We start from the raw sequence: 8,886 nt of genomic DNA, 5'->3' as shown, positions 1-8,886 counted from the left end.
CTTCACATATTAAGAAAAATCCTATTGTATTATGTTTGAAACCCATTTTAAATCCTTGTTATAATATGATGGAGAATAAATATTTAAATAAAGTGTGTTCACTTTCCCTACTCTATTCCTTGTGTTATGTCTACTAGACCCCTGTTCCTCAGTCCTCTCTGCTTTTGTGCGCTCAAGCATGCATTTCTGCCAATGTCTTAACAGACCTAAGGCTATTCATGGGTGTGCTTGGGATTTTGCAATCTAGCGAATATTCTAAAGATGTGATCAAGCTGAAGAATGAGGCACCTTTTAGCAAAAAGCAATTTGTTCTGTGACTATTACTGAGTAAAAATCCCAGGAGCTACAGATTTCTGTGTAAACCAAATGCAATACTCAGTCTTTTGGGGAAGCAAATAATTACACTTCCTTTGATGATGTAAGGCTAGAAAACATCTAGCATCTGATCTTAAGCTAACCTGTTTTTTCTTTTTTTAATTAAACATTTTATTTTGAGATAATTCACATGCTGTTTTAAGAATAATATTAGTGATCCTGTGTACCTCTTACCTGGTTTCCCCCAATGGTAGTGTCGTACAAAACTATAGTACAATATCACATCTAGGATATTGGCATCAATACAGTCAAGATACAGAACATTTCCATCACCACAAGAATCCCTCGTGCTGCCCTTTTATAGACACCCCCTTCCCTCCCAACCCCACCCATAACAACTACTAATCGTTTCTTCATTTCTATGCTTTTTTCTTTTCAAAACTAGCTAATCTCTTTTGATGGCATAAATGTTCATCACAGATGACTACACTACACTTACCATCACCCTTCCCCTGCTTCCATCCATTATCTGCCCTCTTCTAACCTACTCTGTGCCGGAGAAGCCCAGCCCTTGAGGATTACATTACCAGGCTCCCTTGTTCTTTGGTTTCCAGTTGGGGTCACTGGAGGCACTGGCAGAAGATGGAGGGAATGGGAGAAAAGAGGTGTAAGAATAATCATCCTTTTGTGCACAACCCCTCCCTCATGAGGCATGGGGAGAAGGAGAGGAAGAAGCACCACTACCACCACCACCAGAGAGGAGTGAGTGCCCAGATAAGGAAATGGACAGAGACCTTAGTCAGTTGAGGTGCCTACCTTCAATGGTGAAGCTATCTCTGTCAATGAATTAATCACTAATAACCTTGACAGACTGAAGATTAGGGAGGGGGAAGGAATCCAATCACAACTGAGACTGAATTCTTTGATCTAGAAAAAAATTTCTTGACCTGGGTAAAGAATAAGATTTAATTAGATTCAAAGAAAAAGGAAGAATTGTGAGATTTCTTTCATAACAAGTTTGTGGACCGTGGTTCACACTCTCTCTACCTTTAATGGTTTGGTGCTCCCAGCCTTAACACTGGGATACTTAATGTCCCAGAATATACTGGTTTGCAGTTGAAAAGGCTTATGTTTTGCCTTCAATGAATAAATTGTCATTGTCACATCATGTCTATTTATGGATTATAGACAAATTTTAAAAAACACTACGTATTAGACTGGGGTTAAGCATTTTATATTCATTATTTCATTTACCTTAGCCAACGACGCTGTGAGATAGATAGTTTCCTAATTTGACAGGTAAGAACCCTTAGGTGCAGAAAGCCTAAATAACTTGTTCAAGGACACACAACCCGTAAGTGAAAGATATGGAATTCAAGTCTATCTTTTAATAATTAGGCCATATTGTCTCTCAATGAGGCATACTGCTTTCCACCAGGAAATGGAAAGACAGGGCTGCTCTTTTCCAATGACCTTGGCTGCTCTGCCCTTCCCTCCTCTCCTGGATCGCTCCTACACATCCTTGATCTCTAATCAAGAGTCATATTCTCAGGGAGCCATCCTCACCTTCTTGCCCTCATGAAAGCTTTCATAGCACCATGGATTTCTTATTTGTAACACTTGTCACCACTGAAATTTATATCTGTTTAATTATTTGATCAATGTCTGGCTTCTCTCCCCTAAACCATAAGCCCCATTACATCTCCAGCTGTTTAGAACACAGTGCCTGACATATAGTGAGTGATCAATAAATGTTTATTGGTTGATTTAATAAGACTTTTTGTCTTTATTTTACAGACTTATAGATTCTCAGAGTCAGAAGTCACCCCAGCTGCTAATTATTCCACTCACCCATCAGAAGTCCCATGGAATCATTCTAACCAACTGGTCAACCAACTGTTCCTGAAACATCTTTGGACCACTCTGACTGCTAGTGCCATTGTTCAGGGGAGCATACTAATGAACTCCAGTTTTCCTCACCCACAAAAAAGCCTTCATCCAAGTCTTGTCTTCTTCGGGCTGCATGTGTCCAGTACCTGGAACAATCCTCGTATGATCATCTGTCCACATTCTCTGGAATGTGTGCTCGTCATGTTCAGTACTCAGGATAAAGATCCGAACTTTGTATGTGTTCTGACCAGATTTATTAGACTCTAAAGTAAGATGCTAATCTTATCTATGATTGATATAGAGTTTGAAGAAATTTTCAACTTCTATTTAAAATATGTGTAATAAAGGTAATTGTCTAATCACTGTCCAGTGGCCCCCAAGTACCTGCGCTGGGCCCCTCTCTTCCATGCCACTCTATTCTCCAGCATCACTGGAGGCCAAGGATTCTCATTCACCCTATTAAGGGACAGGTAGGAGGCTTACAGGTACCCTGGACAATAAAAAATGGGGATTATTTACATGGGGCGGTATAGATGGAATTCAGAAAAGACTTGAGATACAAGTAAATGTTCTTAGGTTGGAAAATCCACAGGTGACACGAGGACACCTATTGATAGAAGGATTAGCAAAGTAGCTCTTCGGCCTATGCCTTGTGCAGTGTTCTTTCAAGTGGTGACTAGTAGTCTCAGATTCCCCCTGGTGCTGAACTCCAGCAGCGCTGGGGAATCTTCTGATGTTGCCTATCTTCACCTCCACCAAGCCTCTTCCCTGTGGACAGGTACCCCAGGTCAGGTCCTTTTCTCTTCCATTCCCTGTCCCTAAGTGCTGTCATCATGGGGGCTGGTGGTTTGGCCCTTCATCTAATCTCTTTCCATTTCTATGTCATGATCTCTGGGCTCTCTCAAGATGTCCCTTTTATTCGCAAAATCCTGCTTCAGAGCCGCGAAGCGGAACATGTACCATTCTTCTCTTTTATTCTCAACCTAATCATCCTGCTCTCTTTGAGGCAATGTGGTCAAATAAAAGAAGGCTGGGAAAAGAAAGGCACAAAATTAATGTTTAAAGATATTATCCTGTTACAATTGTATCGCTGCTAAGCCCTAGCTGTACTTGTGCCATTGATCCTTTTAGCCTCAAGAACAGGATTCAAATTTTTTAAATGGTGTTGAAGAAAGATGATTTTCTGTAAAGGAAATTCTCATTTTAATTTCCAACAGAATTGCCTAATACAAAAAATAGCTTCTCATTAAAAAATGTTCATTCATTCAAGAAATGTTTATTAAGCTACTGCTAGGTGGCAGGGAACTTGCTTTTCCTGATTTAAAAAGGAGGTGTCTGGAAATCATAGGAATCAATATACTGACTGGCAACAAACAGGGCAGTCTTTACTCTAATGAAATAACATCCTAGTGAGATTTTAGTATGGGTATATTCATTCATTCAGTTATTCATTCAACATGTTTTATGAGCCCCAGGTCAACCTTTGGCACTAAGTATATAGGAAAGACATGTCACCTGTACCCACCGTATAGCAGACAGATAGGCAGATAAAACAATAATTACCTTACATTGTATTTAATGTTATTTGATGCAGACAAAGAAGGCCTTGGGAGAGGGCGTCATGGAGGACTTCCCAGAGGAGGTGAAGCTAGGCTTTACTTGTAGGGATGAGTGGGAGCTTAAGAAGTGAGAAACATGGGCTGGATACTTTAGAACATGAGAAAAACACAGCCGCAAGAGTATGTTTGGAGAATGACAATTTGTTTGGATTTAGACCGAGTAGAATGGCTTTTGTCCAAATACAGGCCAACACACAAGAAAGAACTCAAGCTCTCTGAATTCCTGTGTTCTTTCTTTCTTAAGAATAAAACGCTCGGGCTTCCCTGGTGGCACAGTGGTTAAGAATCTGCCGGCCAATGCAGGGGACACAGGTTTGAGCCCTGGTCTGGGAAGATCCCACATGCCACGGAGCAGCAAAGCCCATGTGCCACAACTACTTAGCCTGAGCTCCAGAGCCCCCGAGCCACAACTACCGAGCCCACGTGCCACAACTACTAGAGCCCATGCGCCTACAGCCCGTGCTCCACAACAAAGAGAAGCCACCGCAATGAGAAGCCTGCGCACCACAATGAAGAGTAGCCCCTGCTCGCTGCAACTAGAGAAAGCCCACGTGCAGCAACGAAGACCCAACTCAGCCAAAAAAAAAAAAGGGGCTTCCCTGATGGCGCAGTGGTTGAGAGTCCGCCTGCCGATGCAGGGGACACGAGTTTGTGCCCCGGTCCGGGAAGATCCCACATGCTGCGGAGCAGCTGGGCCCGTGAGCCATGGCCACTGAGCCTGCGCGTCTGGAGCCTGTGCTCCGCAACGGGAGAGGCCACAACAGTGAGAGGTCCGCATACCGCAAAAAAAAAAAAGGAATAAAACCCTGACTGTGTAAGTGGATGCCATTCAAAAGCATGCTGGTATGAATGAAGTGCATTATATTGGGGGATACTAGTGCCTCAGAAATGCTAGGAACACAAAAGCAGAGATGTGCCAGGGGTTGGCTCCAGTAGCAAGATTGCTCGAGAATCCAATTTTTGTAAAATATTGTGAAAGGTCCTGCTGTGGGACCACTAGTTCAGTCCTGCAGTTCTTCTGTGACATAATTTACCCATATCTCTATGGTAGGTCAGCTACAAATCTTGGGTGAAATCCATCCCAAGCTAATGGCAAATGTAACTTACTGCCAAGCTTTGACGTGATTTTTCCTCTGCCATGTGTTCTTAGGTTAATCAGGGGGAAATGATAGGGAAAGAGAACATTTATAGAAGAAGATTTTGAAAACCAATTTCCTTCAATGCAAATGGTTAGTGGAATAAGGTTTTTAGTCATTCAAACTATAAGCACACTGGAACTTTACTTGATACTGAAGCTCAAATTCTTAAATCATTTGATTCTTTATGAATGATCCTCCTTTCCCTCTCCAGTCCAGGCAGAAAGGTACTACACTGGCTTATAATCATTGGCTGAATTAAGATCAGAGGTATGAATTCAACTCAAGGTCCCAAACAAACGCCTCCTCCTTTACACCTCAGCACTCAGAGAATGGCAAACAGATGAGGAATAAATGCATGTAGTTTGTCAATTATACTGACAATTTTTTTTTTTTTTTTTTTTTGCGTTACGCGGGCCTCTCACTGTTGTGGCCTCTCCCATTGCGGAGCACAGGCTCCGGACGCGCAGGCTCAGCGGCCATGGTTCACGGGCCTAGCCGCTCCGCGGCACGTGGGATCTTCCCGGACCGGGACATGAACCCGTGTCCCCTGCATCGGCAGGCGGACTCCCAACCACTGCGCCACCAGGGAAGCCCTATACTGACAATTGTTTAAGAAAGAATTGTCACTCTTATACTGATAAATGGAAATGCAAGAAAAATTGTATCATTGACTGGCTTTAACAAGCCTGATTGATAAGTCTACTTGTTTCAAGAGATCATCACAAACTCTTGTTATACTTTGGTTTTATTGAACTGGAAAAAATATTTTTAAACTTTTAAAATGTATAAACCACGTCTAATTAAATTCATGTGGTTGAACCTCGGAAAATTAAGGGCAGGAATGCAATTGCACTTTCAAACGCTGGACTCATTTTCTGAAAATTTTAATCAGAAACTAACATCAGTTTCTAAATTCACCTGCTAGGAGGAAGCTGGGCAACTTATTTTCAGAGTGCATTTTTTTTCTTTGTAGAATTCAGCTTAGCTTCTTGCTCTTAATGACTGGCTCTCTCAGATATAGAGAGCTCTGCCCCACACGTTTCAAATTAGGTTATGACTACATGGGCAATTACTTTACAGATGTTCTCTACTTAACAGTAATTATGTTTTCCTTATCCATGTACGACACTTATAGGTTATTTGCTGAAAAGATCTCAAAAACATTATAAATATGTATGTTGCCATTTTGAACAAAATCAGTTCAGGAACTACTCTTTTATAGAGTAATCTGGTCCAGTTCACTGTAGATAGTATTATATGTTTAGAACTTTTATCTTTTAGTCAGAGAAACCTCCAGATCATTCCTGGCTGCTGAGGGTCTCCTGCAGCATTACTAACGATGCTGGTTTTGTATTTATTAAAATAACTTAATTTAGAATCTTATCTTTAGATTACAAAGAAGTATCAAAGCACAGATTATAAGTGCTGTGCGAGTGATCACTGGTACTCAGCAAACCACCTTGTTTGTGATTATTTGGTAAAGATCAAGGTCACAGGCTTCCTTCCTCCCGCAGCCAGACAGATAACCCAAGTATGTGAAGCAGGCTGGCCTGAGGGAGTATGTGTCCCTTCTAAAGGGCGCAGGGCTTCTTAATTCTGGTTAACAGCAGCCATACAGGAAAGTTAGTCCAAAGTGCCATTCTTTCACATTTGTTGACTCTTCCCGACAACCCCAAAACTCATATTTCTATTTGAAATTTCTGGATTAAAAACAAAAATGCTACGTGGGTCAAACGTCTTCAGCTTACCTGTTTTCAACCTCTGATATAAACCTAGATAGGCAGCGACGCGGCCGGGCAAGATGGCGGACAAAGAGAAGAAAAAGAAGGAGAGCATCTTGGACCTGTCCAAATACATTGACAAGACGATCCTAGTGAAGTTCTAAGGAGGCCGAGAAGCCAGTGGAATCCTGAGAGGGTTTGACCCGCTGCTCAGCCTCGTGCTGGACGGCACCATCGAGTACATGAGAGACCATGACGACCAGTACGAGCTCACAGAGGACACCCGGCAGCTGGGCCTGGTGGTGTGCAGGGGCACCTCTGTGGTGCTCATCCGCCCGCAGGACGGCATGAAAGCCATCCCCAGCCCTTCATCCAGCAGCAAGATGCCTAGCGGCCGGGGCCGCCCCTCCCCCAGGACTCAGGCCACCCGTAGGAACGGAACTTTCCTTTTTGTATAGCTTATGTTTTTGTAAAATGAATGTATTAATTCATTGCTTTGCTTGTTTACTAAACAGACTAGGATTCCCTTCACCATGGACCATGTCTTAACCACTTTTTGTTTCCCCAAAGCCTAGAACAGTGCCTGGCACATAGCAGAGCACAAATATTTGCTAATAAACTGAAATGATCTCTAGATAAATGAGGGCCAGAGAAGGGTATGTTTTTTTTAGAGCTGGATAAAGCTATCAAATCTTGTGGACACTTTGGAAAGTTAAACGTTCACAACTATTATAAACTGTCCGTTCCAGGCAGAACATTCCTTTTAGCGATCTGCAGACTTCAAAGCTCATTTTTATGGATGTGTTCTGTCAGGAGAAGATTAGGTTTGGCTTTATGTACTTTCATGGAGAAAAGATGGACAGAGGGTCTTAATTTATGTAAGAAAGTAAAAGGAACAGGCATTAAGTGAAATCCCATTATTATTTAGATTATTATAGTTTCTTGGGTTATCAGAAATATTATGACTGAATTAACAAATTACCTTGGTTTAGTCAGAATTTACTCACAAAGTGAGAACTGAGGAAAGCTTTCACTTTGCCTATGGAGCATGTGATAAAATCAAACAGAAATCAGGTGATTTCTTCAGCTCCTCTAGTGCCTCTGAAAACTGGTGATGAACCAAGGATTCAAGAACACTGACCAGTGGCACTACAATGACCCCCTGAGGATTTCAGTTTAGCTAGGAAATGATTTTTTATAATTCCCTTTTCATTACTACAAGTAGGTAAGCTCTCTTAAGCTCATGCATTATTTCAAGTCAACACTGATTTGTTTCCCAGTTACGACTTTCAGGAAATTTTTCAGGATTCTGCAATGCCCCGACCTTTAGCCTAAGGCACCACCAGATGCGAGTTTGGATTGGAGTGGGTACCGTTACTGTCATCAGCCACATTGTACAGATGAGTACACTGAAGCTTAGACATGATAAGCCTGGACTTCAGTCTAGACCAGTCTTTATCCAAGGAACATGCCAGTAACCACTACACCCTTCTGCGTTCTGAATCTTGCACTGCTGGAAGTCTTCCCATCTCACTATCACTTCTCCTGTGCTACCTTATGTAAATAGTTCACATAGCAAAATAGAACAGGAGGCAAAAAAGATCAATCAGGATTAAGAGGGTTGCTATATAACCTTTAAAACACAAGAAAAATTACAAGAAAAATGGACAAATCCACAGTTGTAGTCAGAGATTTAAAAATATATGTTAAAGAATGACAGAGCATATCGAAAATATATAGACTCCTGCATATGGAAAATACGCTTTCTTTTCAAATATTTACCATGTATTAGGTTATATAGGAAAGTGAAAGTTTAAATTCTTATTGAATCAAGATTATACAAACCATTTTCTCTGATGATGGTGCAACTAAATATCAGATTATCTGTTAAAAATTCCCAGTTATTTGAAAATTAAAAATCAGACCTAACTAACTCATGGTTCAAAAAGGACATAGTGTTGATAGTGGGGGATTTTGTTATGTGTGTGCAGTCAGGGGATGTGTGGAGACGCTGTGCTCTCTTCTCAATTTTGCTGTGAACGTAAAAGTGCTCTAAGAAATAAAGTTTATTAATATTTTCGAAGGATACACACATGTATTCTTACGATGAAAATGACAAAAACTTTAGAGTTGAATGACAATGAAATTCTAACTAAAACAGAAAAGGGAAAAAATCCATAATTTCCTCTCTAGAGAGCCATG

General features: G+C 41.3%; 1 pseudogene; it reads left to right on the top strand.

The window, feature by feature from the left end:
• The first annotated feature begins 6,764 nt into the window (after positions 1–6,764).
• Positions 6,765–7,075, top strand: LOC136122852 (U6 snRNA-associated Sm-like protein LSm7 pseudogene; annotated as a pseudogene).
• The last annotated feature ends 1,811 nt before the right edge of the window (positions 7,076–8,886 follow it).

Source organism: Phocoena phocoena, chromosome 4 (assembly GCF_963924675.1).
Source record: "Phocoena phocoena chromosome 4, mPhoPho1.1, whole genome shotgun sequence".
NCBI classification, from domain to species: domain Eukaryota; kingdom Metazoa; phylum Chordata; class Mammalia; order Artiodactyla; family Phocoenidae; genus Phocoena; species Phocoena phocoena.
Note: the sequence above shows the minus strand (reverse complement) of the source record. Positions and strands in the feature narration are given on the sequence as shown.